The sequence below is a fragment of the Equus przewalskii genome, chromosome 29, assembly GCF_037783145.1.
Source record: "Equus przewalskii isolate Varuska chromosome 29, EquPr2, whole genome shotgun sequence".
Lineage (NCBI taxonomy): Eukaryota > Metazoa > Chordata > Mammalia > Perissodactyla > Equidae > Equus > Equus przewalskii.
This window is the reverse complement of record NC_091859.1, coordinates 24453752-24469858: the sequence shown is the minus strand read 5'-3', so window position 1 is coordinate 24469858 and position 16107 is coordinate 24453752. Positions and strand designations below refer to the sequence as shown.

The window sequence follows — 16107 nt, the reverse complement described above, 5'->3', positions numbered from 1 at the left end:
CTGGGAACATTGATCATTGTCCAACATTCAGAAGGACCTGAGTCTTGTGGACTTTAAGAAATAAGTAGCATCATTCTGTTTCCTTTTTTCATGTTGTCCTGCTTAATGATATGCAGATATAGAAGAAAACAGATCATAATGTAGTCAATATAACAGTTTAATAGACCTTACAGAAATAATTGAAGATCATAAATGCTCTAATTGCAGCCATTCTTCTGGAGGCTGTCTGAGTAAGAAGCTGCCTGGCATGTGGCAGTCTAGAGCGAGGAACCAAGTATCCACCCTCTACAAGGAGACTTTCTGGATTTATCTCTTTATCCCTCAGCCACAACTAGAAGCCAGTTCTCTCAGGTCATCTACTATCATCACCCAAACTCTCATCCTTTTGTTCCTTTCATTGAACTCATTTCCCATTGCTTCCCTTATTCCCTACTGTCTGTGGTAAACAAAGCCCTTATATTTTCATCCTCTCCTGTAACTATTTCTTCACTTCTTGGCTTTACTCATAAGTAATTATATTTATTTGTATTTATATTAATTTATATCAGCTGCATTGTTACCGTGAAATTGGTAAGACTAGAAACCAACTGTTTATGTTTGTAAAGATAGTCCTAACCCCCAATTCGTACCATGGACAGCTACTATTCTTATCACTCCCTTTCTTCAGAAATCATCCCTTCAACATATATTTATTGTTTTCTTGCTATATATCAGATACTGTAGATAAGAAAGGGGGATACAGTGGTGAAAAAGTTTCATTCTAGTAGAGGAGACAAACAATGGCAAGTAAAGAAATAAACAGTAAGATTTTGGGGGTTTTTTTTGGTGAGGAAGATTGTCCCTGAGCTGACATCTGTTGGCAAACTTCCTCTTTTTGCTTGAGGAAGATTCGCCCTGAGCTAGCATCCGTGCCAATCTTCCTCTATTTTGTATGTGGGAAGCCACCACAGCATGGCTTGATGAGCAGCCTGTAGGTCTGCGCCCAGGATCCAAACTGGTGAACCCTGGGCCACTGAAGTGGAAGCAGAGCACACAAACTTAACCACTATGCCACTGGACTGGCCCCAAGAAGTTTTGATAGTGATAAATGCAATGTAGAAAAAATGTTAAAGGTGATGGAGATGAGTGATGGAGATAAGAAATAGATGGCAAATTAGATTGTGTAGTTAAGGAAGGCCCCTGTGGGAAGGTGACATTTGAGTTGAGACCTAAAGACAGGAAGGGGCTAGCCACATGAAGATCTCTGTGTCAGGTAGAGTGAAGCACAGTGGAAAGGCCAGAGGGGCTGCCCTGTGGTGAGTTAGGGGAAGTGTTAGAGATTGAGGTCAAAGAGGTAATTAGTTAGGGGCCAAATTTCACCGGGCTTTGTAGATCTGGGTAAAGGGTTTTGTCTTTGTTCTAACTGAAATGAGAAGTCATTAGAGTATTTTAAGAAAGAGTTTATGTGAATTAATGTACATTAAAAAATCACTCAATATCTGTCTACCTGATTATATTAAGTATGTATTTGTATTTACATGTATTTGTAAAGACAAACTACACAAGCAGAACACTAAATTGTCAGGAAGCTTTGGTTGGCTATAGGGCTACATTCAGAGAAATCGCAGTACATTGGAAGAAAGTGGTATTTTGTTCCCTGGCTTGTAAGTTAGTATTCTATAAAGTAAATGTTTAGTTTTTTTATTATTGAAAGTATTATGTGCTCTTTAAGAAAAGTGGAAAAATGAAGAAAAGTATAAGGAAAAAAATTATTGACAGACATACTGTTCAAATGAACAATTTTGTTGAATTTCTTGATTTTTTTCTATGCAAGTGTGTAGGCGTGTATACATATGCATATATACGCAAATGTGTGTATGGTTGTCATGCTGTGTATACACTTTAGAATGCTGCTTTTTTATTTAACATTTTCCATATTTTCATAGTATTTATAAACATTACTTTTAATTAGACAGTATATCACTAAGAAATGGAAACATTGCTGAAGAAGTAATTTTCAAGATGGAGTACAAAGATCAATAAGAATTCTCCCCTTTCACTGAAGATCCTTTAGATTCTTTGAGATTCATTTCATAGTAGACTGTGGAAAAAATCTTAAACCAAAGCAACATTTTTTTCTAAGGAAGAATTAATTCAGAGAATTAAAAGGCATATTTTCAGTCTCTTTCAATTATGCAAAGCCTGGGAATATTATTAATGATTTAAGATGAGAAGATAAATAATGAGACATGGATGAAACATGACAGAAAAGCACAAACATGATCACTCCAGAACATGTTTCTGTATAAACACACACAGTAGAGAGATCCAACAGGAGATAGCCCACAAATGTGCTACATGTAGAAGAAAGATCAACTTTCAAAAAAATTTTTGGAACACCTGTGTAGGAATAGTTATCTGTGACTTAAAGAAAGTGGAAATCCTCTATTGAGAATGGCTTCCTTACTCAGAAATAAAGAGAATTAATTTGATTAGTCGCACTGAAGAGGAAGGGAGTAGCTCTACTTAGGAAAGGCAGGTGGTAATGCTACAGAGAGGTGTCTTCAGTTTAAAGGGTGCCATGCTCTATCACAGATGCTTGAGTTAAGCAGGGGATACATCCTTCGTGCGTTGCCACTGGCTCTGGACATCACTAGACAGAACTTGTCACCTCTTTCCTTGAAGGGCCTCTCTGTTTTCCCTTCTTTTGCTGCCTCCTTCAATGGGTTAACTGGATCCTGAGGTATCTCTTTTTCTTATTTGCTTTACTCCTCATAGCTGCTTAATCAAGACAGGCCTGAGAAGTACAAAGTAGACAGCTTTTTCACACTTAAATACTTATACAATACAGAGAATAATGCCTTAACTTTTCAAATGGAACACAGTTGGTTTTAAATATACTAGAGATTTATTGATAAATTCAGGAAGTACCCACATACCATGTCAATGTGTAAATGAAAGAGAAAGAAGTTTACAGTTGATTTTATCCTAAAAATAAAGTTCAATCAGCCTATTGAAATAAGGTAATGCAAGCAAAGAATTTAGCATAGTGCTTGGCATATAGTAAGTGCTCAAACACTGTAGACTCTGGAGCTGGATTTCTAGGATTCAAATTCCATCTATGTTTGTTTCTTATTGGCTGTGTGACTTTGGCCAAGTTACTTAAACTCTCTGTGCCTCAGTTTCAGTAACTATAAAGTGAGGATAATAATAGTATTGTCTTATAGGGCTGCTCTGAGAATTGAATGAGCGACTATGTAGAAAGCGTTCAGAACTATACCTGGCACACACTGTCTTAGATGTGTTAGCTATTATTTTGCAGTGGTGGTTGTTATTAAAGAAATCATAGATCATTTTTGTCTCACAAAACAAAATAAAATGAAAACTATGTCAAATAAAAATATATCAGAAATCTTTTATTAAAACAAAGCTTATTCTTGTTTGGAATAAGAATTTTGTCTATCAGCTCTGTATTTTTTTTGAACTCCTACATTTTATGACTTTATATTATTTTAGACTTAAGAAAAGGAGCTATTGGACTTCAGATCATATTCCTCAAAATCCAGCTAAGTACAATTGGCATTTTTTTCAAACTGACAAATTTGTTCTAATCATCTTGTTTAAATGAACATCATGAATACTAAATGTATGGTATATTCTTCATGCTACTGAAAGACAATTGGTTTAGACATTCAGAACATTTAAATGAGAACTTCTCATGTGTGAAAATCAAGTTACTGATGAGAGGAATAAGTTAAGTTACGAAACGAATTTCTTGTAGAATTTCACAGATTGATACTTCACTAATCTTGCTTTAAATAATAAATTCCTGGACATACATGACTTCTCCAGTCATAGAAACCTTCCTTCTGAATTCATTTTCTCATGTATTACCTCATTAAGAATTCTGCCTGTAATGCCTCCATTAAAGCTCTATCACTATTTTTTAAAATCTCAAACTGGGAATTAAAAATAGTTTCATAAGAGCTTTGTTGTAGCCCAATCCGTCTGAGATGGCCTTGCCTCAGACGGAGTCTCTGGGGCTGCTGGCCCAGTCTCACCTATCACAAAGGCCTCAGGTTGTTTGTTATCAGATTCAACCTTTTTAATTTTATAAAAAGGAGATACTTAAAGAAATTTAGGCAGGGCGATAGATAAGCTCTGGGTATACTCAGAAAACATATTAGTGTGTGCTTTTTAAAAAATAGCATTTTTGCCTTGATGGAGAAACTTTGAATCGCACAGTGATGGTTATGCTAAATGTGTTATATATAACAAATGAAGTATGGAGGAAAGGTGGGCTTAGGAGACCTGGGCGTGGGTCAGCTCTACAGCTGTCTAGAGTGTCTCACCTGGACAGCTATTTAATTGCTATGACTCTCTCTCTCTTTTTTAAACTGTAAAATAAATATATTATACTAGATCATCGTTTCCTAAATGGTGTTGTAATTACTAGCTCTGATTTCTAGTCTGTAGGTATTACTAACATAAAGGTTCCATGGTCAAATATATTTATGAAATCAAAGAGGTTTCTTTCCTACTGAATTTCTTAGAGTGGGTGGTATGATATGCATCTCCAAAAGGGGGAAGAGAACAAGTAGAGTTTCCTAAATTTGTGTGACTGTAGAACCCTTTTTGGCAGTGATACTATTTTCGGAATACCCTTTGGGAACTCCTGAGCTAGATTACCTTATTGGTAACTCTCAATTCTTATTCTGTTACATTTGCTAATATACCTTTAGATTAGTTGTGGAATATAAAGGCATCATCATTAATATTCCTGACTTTCTTGAAGAGAGTTCTATAATAAAAATTTGTTTCCTGTTTTCATTCATTGTCACAAGCCTCTACATAGCTAGCATCTCTAATATAAAAAGGTTGAATATTATACATTAATTTTTCAAATTAGGAGGCATTATTTTTTGTGTAAAGCAAAGTATATTTGTAAAATATCACAAAAGGCAATCTCTCAATTACTCTTTCTGCTTTCCCTAAGTGCATTAATATAATGAGATACTGTGAAAATTAAGCTAAAGATACAATCTTATTTTGGAAAATAATCTTTTTCTTTCAGGCAGTGTTACAATTTGAGGATGGAGTAGAGTTATTAAAGGAAATATAACAAAGAAATCTTATTTATGAAAATAAAACTGTATTGGTAAGAAAGAGGTAGAAATTTTAATTGGAAAAGTTTGCACAGAATAAAAAGTTTGGTAAAAAATTAAAGATCATCTTCATAGGCTAGAATAAAAGGCTGAAATATATTTTGGAATTTGCTTTTAGGTGATCTTTATTATTCTGATCTATTGAGACCTACTGGACATCAGTACCACAATAAAGTATTATATGCTGACTCTATCCAAAGGGGCTTTTAATCTAGTTAGAGGCATAGAACAGACACATAAAAGAAATGCGGGACAGCATTTGCTGAGCTCTAAACTTTACAAGTATGGTGGAAATACTGAAGAGGCATTATGACTGATAGCTGGCATGGTTGCAGAAAATTTCCATGGATTAAGTAGAACCCAAGGTAAAGACTGAACTTTGAAAGCAGAGAGAAGGAAAGACATTCTAGGTAGAAGGAGTGATGTGAGAAGGTAGACAGGAATTCTTATGTGTTATAGGAAACAATTCATAAATCATTTACATTAGGACAAATGATTCTCTACTTGGAAAATGTGTTAAAACAGGGCTGGAGATGCAGGTAAGGAATTTGGAGGGATTTAGAATTCCTTTGATTGTCTCAAGCTTTAGTTTATATTAGATTAAGAAAGCCTGCTTAGAAGCAATTTTTGACCGAGTTAAGTTTTAAAATCCCTCCTGAGCTAACTGTATGTCTTGGCATGAGTGATTGCTATCTCCTGGGGCTAATAGCTGAGGCATCGTTTCTCAGAGCAGGAATCTCTGGCCCAGAACAACACATCTGTGAATAGTGATTTGATGACCACAGAAGCACCTGCTTGTCAAATCCTCAGAATCCACAATCTTCCTGTAGCTTTTTTGTTTTCTGTCTCTGCCTGGTGCTCCTTTTTCAACAACATTTATTGAGCATACCCTGTGCTCTCATAAAGATGATAATCTCTTTCTTTTCTTCCCAGCAGCACAAAAATACTGCAGTTATTGTGATTTGGTTTTGTAGGAGAAATGATGTAGAGCTTTGGCAGGCATGGGATGGAAGAGTTTTAAGGATCACTGGGCTAGGGTAATTTTCATCGTCAGTTCCCTGGAGGATTCATATAAGTAATAATTTTTCCTTTCCAAAGCCTTTAGGATTGGCAGGTCTCTTCAGCATTTAGGAGGTCCCTAGCACCAGGGCCCTAACTGTATTTGACCAGACATAAATAAAATACTAAACACTCTTTTTTCTCTGATGCAGACTTTAAAAATTTTCCAAAATGGTGCAGGCAATGTCTAATGTTAGCTAATTAGATACAGTCTAGGTCGCTAAAACTCAATGAAGACCAAGTTGAAGCATTCATGACACCATAAAAGTGGTGGAGGAATTGCCTTGGAACATCTTGGTAGCAGCAATCAAAGTAGTTTCTACTTAACATCGAGTTATTGACCATTTGATAACTTCAACCATACTCATGGCCAATGATTCCTAAATCTAAACTTCTAAATTTCTAAATTTAGATGTACATATTTAAGTTTCTAAATCCTTCTCTTGGACTCCAGGCTTACAAATCCAGTTATCTACCATCATCTCAATTTGGATGTCACACAGACCCTTCTAAATCAGCAAATCCAAAGCCAAGCTCATCTTGCCCCTCTGCACCTCCTCCAGTATTCCCTATTCTCAGTTATCTTCCCCAGTATCCACCCACTTGCCAAAACTGGAAATTTAGAAGTTGTCATAAATTCCTCCTTTTTCTCTACATTCAGTTTATAATAGCCACATTCATATCTTATCCATCCCTTCCTTTTATCCCTGAGTAATTGTTATCTTAATCTTCTCCTGCCTCCTACTAATCTCTCTTCAATATTATCTCTGTAAGAATCTTTCTCTAACATGCAAATATCACAGTAACATGCTGAAAATTAAACCACTTAAATTGTACCCATTACCTATAGGATAAAATCTAAACTTCTCTGTAGCCAATCCAGTCATCATCATCTGGTCCCTGCTCACCTGCCTGGCCTCCTCTCCTACTTTCTGCTATCTTACTTCTTCCACGTGCCATACCCCTCAGCCTCTCCATGCCTTCCATGCCTCCTCTACCTCCAGCAGACTGGACGACTCTATTGCTGTTCTGGTAAGCCGAAAAGTGACCCCCAAAGATATCAGTCTCAATCCTTGGAACCTGTAAATGCTACCTTATTTAGAGAAAGGGGTCTTTGTGGATGTAGTTAAGTTAAGGATCTTGAAATGAGAAGGTTATCCTGGATTACCTAGGTGGGCCCTAAATGCAATCACGTTTTTCTTTGTAAGAGGGAGAGAGAGGGAGATTTTACAGACATAGAGAAATTTCAAGATACTGGCCTTGAAAATTGGAATTATAGGGCCACAAGCCAAGGAATGCTTGCAGCTACTAGAAGCTGGAAGGGGCAAGGAATGAATCCTCCAACCTCTGGAGGGAGTGTGGCCCTGCAGACACCTTGAGTTTTGCCCAGTAATATTGATTTCAGATTTCTGGCCTCCAGAACTGTGAGAGAATAAATTTTTGTTCTTTTAAGACATAATGTTTGTGGTAATTTGTTATAGCAGCCATAGGAAGCAAATACAACTCTTATTCCTGTTATTTCACTGAGCATTTACTGCTCTCAGACATTATTTACCCCCAACCTGGAATGCCCTCTTCTGTCTCTCTGCCTGAAAAATGTTTTTATTTTCAGAGTGTACTCTGTATAGCCTTTTCTGATGGTCTCTGGCAAGTCAACACTCTGTCTCATTGTGCCTGCTGTTTGATTTTTTGTTTTGTTGTTGTTTTTCAACATCCTTACATTTATTGCAGTGGTATAAGAGGCAGTATAGCTATGTTAATGGTTAGGGATACAGGCCATTTGATTCATTTGGGATGATTTGAGTAACCTTGTACGAGTTATATCTCTAAGCTTGTTTTCTTATCTATAAAATGGGAATAATAACGGTAGCAACCTTATAGCTTTCTTGTGTGGACTGAATGAGATAATGTATGTAAATATGATATCTGGAAATTAGTATATGCTCAACAAATGTTAACTGCTCTTGAAGAACTGTATTTTAATTATTTTCATGACTGTCTCTTAACAGGACTATGAGCTCTTTCAAGGAAGGGAGAATTATTCTAATACTAAGTACCTGGCTAGTAGTTTGATTAGTACTTAATGGATAAATGAACAAAATGTGTCTTTTACCATAGGTCTTGCTCTTAAATCGTTATTCCCTTATCTGGAGCTCTCAAAATGCCTAAACTTGTTTTCCTTCATCCTCCAAAAATGTGACATTGTATTTTTTATCTATAGAATGTGGCAGCATATTAGCTCTTATCTCTGTAATGGAGTTCTTATGGATGAAAGACTCACATGGTAATTCTCCTACTTCTTGGTAAGGACTTTACGAATATTTTTCAACTTTGTATATAATTCAAGAGATCCATGTTTCCTTGACCCTATTTCACTTTTTACTGAGATCAGTGGTAGGCCTTCTGAGAAACTTAAAGGAAAAAGCAATTTAACATTTAGTTAAAGAAAACTTATCCATGTGTGCAGCTCATTTGTATGGCTTTGCAATCAGAGGCCAAGAAGTATAGAACTATTCAGTTTTATTTAACAGAAGTATTCAGGATTTCTGATTGCTGGAGATTCTATCATCTGCCTCAATCTCCATTTTCTAGGACCCATTTGACATTTTTAAATGCCTAGCAAAAACGATTGATATCATTCACCAGAAAAATCTATTATTGTCGAAATCATCTTTGTGGAAATTCTCTTAAAATAATAATGGTCATTTTTCCCTGAGGAAACTTAAATGCTGTTTCTTTGTACTCCTTACTATTGCAAATACCTTTCAAAGAAAATGAAGTAGTTGAGAGAATGTCTTACATGATTGCTTTAAAGATCAGAAGTGTATAGAAGAAATACTTGACAGGCTGATGACTTAAATATAATCTTGAACTTTGTTTAGTTGAGTCTTCACAAAAGTCGTTGTACCTAAGGGAGTATGTTCAAATTTCCTAAAACTATTTAGTAAAAGATAAGATATAATGGCATGTGTTCATTTAATATGCTATGTTGTAATTATCTTTTTAGCTCTTTCTTTCTCTCTGATGTTAAATGCTTTAAGGGAAGGGATTATGTGTTATTCACCTTTTTATATCTAGCAGACTGCCTGGCCATCATTAGCAGTGAAAAAGACAGACAACGCTAAATGTTGGCAAGGATGTGGAGAAACTGGAGCCCTCATGCATTGTTGGTGGGAATAAAAAATTGCAGTCACTTTGATTAAAAAGTTTGGTGGTTTTTTAAAATGTTGAACATAACTTTACCACATGACACAGCAATTCTACTGGGAATCTGCCCAAGAGGAACGGATTCCATTCTTTGCTCATCGATGTCCTCTCTTAGTCTCCTCCCTGGTCCTCCAGTCTAATCCCAACAACATAGATGCTTCCTTACTTCTCTTTTTTGCCCTGTCCTGAGGTCAAAGTAACATAGCTAAACTAAAGATCTACATAGGTAAAGCCAAGAGCATGAGGAGGTAGTGGCATTTTTATATGCAGGAATAACTGATTTGGTGATACACATTTTATCTATGAGATAATTGGTAATTTCGAGAAAACATCTAATGTGCATTTTTGTGTTAGATATAGTTTCATTTTTTTGTCTCACAATTATGGAATCACAGATTTTTACAGTTGAATCATACTATAGAGTTTAAAATCACATAAAATAAATAAGAAGCTATACTGGGTTGAAGAGCATCCTTCCAAAAATTTGTGTCCACCGTAACCTCCAGAATGTGACTTTATTTGGAAATAGGGTCTTTGCAGATGTAATTAGTGAATATGAGGTCATACTGGAGGAGGATGGATCCTAAATCCAATATGACTTGTGCCTTTATAAGAAGAGAAGTTGCATAGATACACAGGAAAAAGGGCCATGTGACAATGAAGGCAGAGATTGGGGTAATGCAGGTGTAAGCCAAGGAATGCCAAGGGTTGCTGATACCATGGGAAGTTAGGGAGAAGAAGAAAACAATCTTTCCCTATAGCTTTTAGAGGAAGCATGATACTGCTGACTGACACCTTGGCTTCAGACTTCCAGACTCCAGAACTGTAAGAGAATAAATTTCTGTTGTTTCAAGCCACCCTATTTGTGGTACTTTGTTATGGCAGTGCTAGGAAGCTAATGCACTACATTTATTCAAACTAACAATATACGTATTTGTTCACATCAAAAAGTCTGTTAAATGATTTGTTTTGGCAAGGAAGTTTCTGGCTTTAAAATTATTTCATAGCTAGCCTTGGAGCCAAGCAACTCATATTTCAGGGATGCCATCCATCTATTTAAATTGATATCATAAACATTTACCAAAGAATCAAGCTGTGTTGATTGTTGACACTTACAAAAATCTAAGCTGCAATTTAGAAAGTTGGTGAGAAGTTTCTCTAAGATTAATTTAGTGGTAGAATTGAAGGATTACATGTTTTTGACTTTCAACACAGTGAAAGATGTATGCCATGTATGATGCACAAAGCATGTGTTTTGTTTGAAATTGTTTTAATTTAACGGCGTTTAAAGGTGTCATACAGGGACATCTTAAAATCTGGGTAGATGTACTTACTATGTAGATTTTCCTTCATATGGGTTAATGTATAGGATCATATAATTAAAGGAACTATCTTGGAACACCTGGCTAGCCTATGGCAGTGCTAATTTGTTAAATTGAGCAGAATTAGTTTAGTATTTTCTAAAGTGATTTGATACATAATAATATTGGTAGGTTTTCTCATTTTTTGAAAAAAATGTCTTTTGCATATTTAAGCATTTAAAATGAGATATCCACCTCATTGTTTTTTATTTTTTGCTAGGAAAAAGAATTTATAAAATACACCAGCAATTGTACTATTTCTCGCACAATTTTCTAATAAGACCAGAGCAGATGCTCATTAGAGCTTGCCAAAATAATTCTACCTATTACAATAGGGAACAAATTTGTTAAGGTCCTTCTAACTGTATGTCCTATGTTGTGCTGGCAACTGTAACATCATAGGCTTTGGGACCTCTTAACTTAAAATATTTCTAACAAAGTCAAATATTGCAGAGAATCAACTTTGAGTTTATAAAGTCCTTCCATTTGGATCTCATAGAGTTGTTTGTTGTCTTATTTAATTCTCAGATGACCATATGAGTTAGGTGTTAATGTCTCTGTTTCTCAGATAAGTAAAACTGAGTGCTATGTGACTCACCCAAGTGGTGGAGTTATTATTTGAGCCCAGATCTGCACCAAAATCTATGCTCTTTCAAGGATAACATATTGCTTTACCTAATTTGGATTGAGTTACGGTTTGTTTAAAATCACTGGACTTTATGTAAAAGATTAGAATTTGAATCCTGACTCTTCCATTTATTAACTATGTAGCATTAGGCCAGTTCTCTTAACCTCAATTTTATCTATAGTAATCATAATTCCATTTATTATGTGCCACTTGTGCTAAGCACTTCACAGTTATTGATTCATTTAATCCTTATAAAAACCCTATAAGGCAGATATTTTACGCATGAGGAAAATAATATTCAGATAGTTTAAATAACTTGACCAGAGTCACAAACTACTCAGTGACAAAGCATGGATTCTAGCATCAAAGCCTGTGTGCTGTGCTGCCTCTCTGTGAAGACAGAGATAAATGACACTCATCACAGGCTGGTTGTTAGCATAAATGATGTGTATATAGGCACTCTGTAAACTGGAGAGGACTAAAGAAAGGTTAGTTATTATGAATAAGAATACTTCTCTTTAACTGTGGGGAAATGTCAGGGTAGGCAGTTTTCTTATAATAAGTTCCTATGAAATTTAAATGCTACTGTCACATACTTATAATCCTAGTTATATATTTTTTGAAATACTCTTTGAAGCAAGATATGCATTTTGCTTCATTTAACAAATGAAACAAATGTAAAAGTTTTCTACTACTAATTTAGCAATTCATGTTTTATAATTACTTCTTGATCATTTGAATTGCTTTAACTAAGGATCATTTGTTGAAGTCAATTAGTGTTTTCTTTTATTAATATGCTAGTATTTGCATGAGAAGAATTCTTAAGTATTTTAAATTATTTGCTATATTGTGGTATTTATTTCAGAGAACATCTATTCCTTTTTGATGTCTAACCATTTCATTAGTGAGATGATTTTAGATATTCTTCATAAATTATCTTATTGGACTTCTGAATTTCAAACATTTTTCAATAAGACACTAAAATTCTGAATTGCAAAATTCTGCCAGTGGTTATCTATATTTGGTCTCTAACAACCAAGGTTGTTTTCTTTGATTGTCGTAGTGCCACTCCACTTGATGAGGACTGTCATAGTCTACCATCCTTTTTATTCTTCGTCAGCATCCTCATCTTCTTTTTTCTTCTCTTCCTCCCATTCCCCTCCATGTCTTCTTTGGTTCAACCTTTTGATTGTCTATGTTACAAAGCTCTTCTCTAATTTCTGGCAAGGATAAAAGAAAAATAAAATTCTTTTCACTTCTTTTTCATTTCCAATTTCTGTTCAGACATTAGATCAGATACCCTCTTTGAGTTGTGGGGTAGATTAGCAGAATGAAATTCCCTCACCACCCAGTAGTGAGTGAACAGTCAGTTTCCTTCCATTTGCTGCTTTGTCATGACAGGACTATTCACTTCAAACTATGATACTTTAGAAATCATATTCACATGTTTCTAATTGTCATAATAAAGAGCATTTCCTTTCCTTTAGATCATCTACCAAGATGGTTCTCATAATACAGTTCTGCGAAAATGAACAGAGCAAAAATCTCCCAATAGGAAGAATCTGGCTCCTGGTAATAAAGTCACCATTCTATTAGTGTGAACAGAGGGCCAGTCTTAAAGTATAATAATAGTATGCTCTACTTTTTCGCTGAGGTTCCTTGGCAATGTGGCAATGTTCTTTTGGCAATTTTCAGTCCATTTGAGTGTTAGTTTAAATAACTATACACACTGTTTGCTCTAATTATGAAATGTCATCAAAGATATGAGGGTCTGCATTCCATTTGTGTAGGGAGCAAGACTCACTGGTTTTGACTAGGACAGCACTGTGCCTCTTTCTCCTTGACATCCCCTACCAAATGTATGCCACCCTTCAGATCTGGGCCTGGAATGGTAAAGCTGAGAATTATTGCTCACCTTTGAGAATGGAGAGAACAATGTTAAAAGGGATTTATGATCTTAATATGTACTAAAGTAACAATCCTAAATGTTTTGGGGGTGGGGCACTTCTACTCTCTTAAGAGTTCTCCACGGTGTTGAAAATAATTACTCCTAGAAGCTACTTGTTGTTGGATTGATGAATAATTTTAAGCATTTTGTTGTAGTATGAAAGGAGGGTTCACCAAAAACAGATTTTATTTATAGGAATAGATTATTTTAACCAACACAGAGTGTATGAAAATAACACTTGTTGTGTGTCTGAAAACTGTAGTCATGGTTACTTTGACCATTGGAATATTTTTTTCATCCTCTTTATCCTGGAAAGAAATCAAAACATCTGTTTCTGAGATGTTAGGACAATAAATAGCATTAATTTTTGTTCCAATTCAAGTATAAAGTATTTATATCAAATGAGATAATTTCTTCAACAAAGATATCTAAAAGGAAACTTAATAATTCTCTTTGATTCCTCTGGGACTAGTTCTGCAAAGTTATTAGAACAATAACTAGCCATCAGATAATAAGATCAGAATTATAGGTTTCATGGATTCAATTAATGTTTATATCCATATGTAAATTATTTAACCAGCTTTTAAATACATATTGGGTATCCAGCACAGTACCTGTGTTATGGAAGATAAAAAATAAAAGAAAGAAAAAATTATAATTGACCTGAAAGGACTTAAACTCTAGGAGGAAATATAAAGAAATATTTACACTCTAGAATAGAACATTGAATTTGCAATAATTTGTTCAATATTGTATGTTAAGCACAGAGACAATTTGAAGTAAGAAAATAAACATGTAGAGTGAGGGTGATCTCCAAGAAGTCAGAGATTTTAAATCTATTTTGTTCAAATATTGTTTCTCTCATTATCACAAAAATACATGTTCATTGAAGAAAATTTGAAAAAGAAATTGCCTGTAAACTCTTACCCCCAAATAACCATTGTTTGCGTCCATGAATTCACCTAACGCTTTTTCCTTTATTTGTAGCCATTTTCTACCTGGAACAGTCTTCCCAACCCTCTTCACCTGGCTAATTCTTACTTATCTATACTTCAGGCCTTATTTTAAATGGTATTTGCCCTCAAAAAAGTTTACAATCCTCCTAAATTATTTTAGGTCCTCCTGATAATATGCTCCTGTTTAGTCTCTGGGCTTTCTCTACATTCTGAAATTTTGATGATCCTGGATTCTGTGGTGGATGCTGGGGATACAGTGACAAACAAAAGAAACAGAATCTCTACCATCATGGAGTTGGCAGTTTTAATGGAGACAGATAAGAAACAAAAAAATGAATGTGCACATATAATTTTGTTGTAATTACTTGTAAATGTATTTTTCTCACTAGACTATCAACTCCAGAGGGTAAGGACCATGGCTCTTTTGTTTAGAGAAGTTAGATAGTAAATAAATCTGTATGTGTATTTTAAATGATCACTGAAGGAATGAACAAATAAGCTAACATTTTTGTGCATTTTTTCAAATTAATTCCTGTATATAAACATACAAATTTCATATATACTCAAAATTGGAATTTTTCTATAAATACATACTATACTTCTTTCACTTAACATTATATCTTGAACATATTCCTATGTGATTAAATGTCTTAATGGTTGCATAAAATTCCACTATAGGAATATACCAGGATGATTATTTAACCATTCCCTATTGAGATTCTTATTTTCACTTTTTTCCTGACTCAGAACTACACGTTCATTTAGATTGTTTCCAGTGGTTTACTGTTATAAATTATGTTCTGATGAACATCTTTATGCATAAATCCTTGTATCTTTGATTATATTTACTCAGAAAAATTGAATCACTGGACAGAGGTTATTGTCTTTTTTAAGGCTTTTGTATAAATTTCCAAATTGTATTCCAGAAAGGTAAGTTATATTTCATTAAGGGACAATTTAGGAAATTTCATTAGATTTTAAAACTAGCAACGGATATGACCCAATCAAAAAGAGACTAGCTGGCAGGAGCAAGGGCATGGAATGAGAAGTAGCAACAATTAAGGAGACAGCAAGTGCATCTTGTGGAGTGAAGAGGGATGGGGTTGGAAATCTTGGGACAGGTGAATGTTACATAAGAGGATTTCAAATTTTTTCAACAGATAGATGAAAAAGATGTTCAATATCGCTAATTATTAGGGAAATGTAAATCAAAACTACAATGAGATGTCACCTCATGCCCTTCAGAATGGCTATAATGAACACGACAAGAAGTAACAAGTGTTGGAGAGGATGTGGAGAGAAGGGAACTCTCATACATCACTGGTGGGAGTGCAAACTGGTACAGTTACTATGGAAAAAAATATGGAGATTTCTCAAAAAATTAAGAATAGAACTACCATACAATCCAGCTATTCCACTACTGGGTATTTATCTAAAGAGCATGAAAACACAAATGCTTAAAGATACATGCACCCCTATGTTCATTGCAGCATTATTCACAATAGCCAAGACTTGGAAACAACCTAAGTGCCCATCAATGGATGAATGGATAAAGAAGATGTGGTATATGTACACAATGAAATACTACTCAGCTATAAAGAAAGATGAAATCTTGCCATTTGTGACAACATGGATGGAACTTGAGGGTATTATGCTAAGGGAAATAAGTCAGACAGAGAAAGTCAAATACCATATGATTCACTCATAAGTAGCAGATAAAAACAACAACAATGACAAGCAAACACACAGATCCAGAGATTAGATTGGTAATTACTAGAGGGGAAAGAGGGAGGGAAGAGGGAGA

General features: G+C 35.0%; 1 protein-coding gene across 41 annotated transcripts in view; it reads left to right on the top strand.

Moving 5' to 3' along the window:
- The window catches only part of ANKS1B (ankyrin repeat and sterile alpha motif domain containing 1B), a 1029975-nt gene that overhangs the window by 298974 nt on the left and 714894 nt on the right, over window positions 1–16107 (top strand). The window lies entirely within an intron of this gene.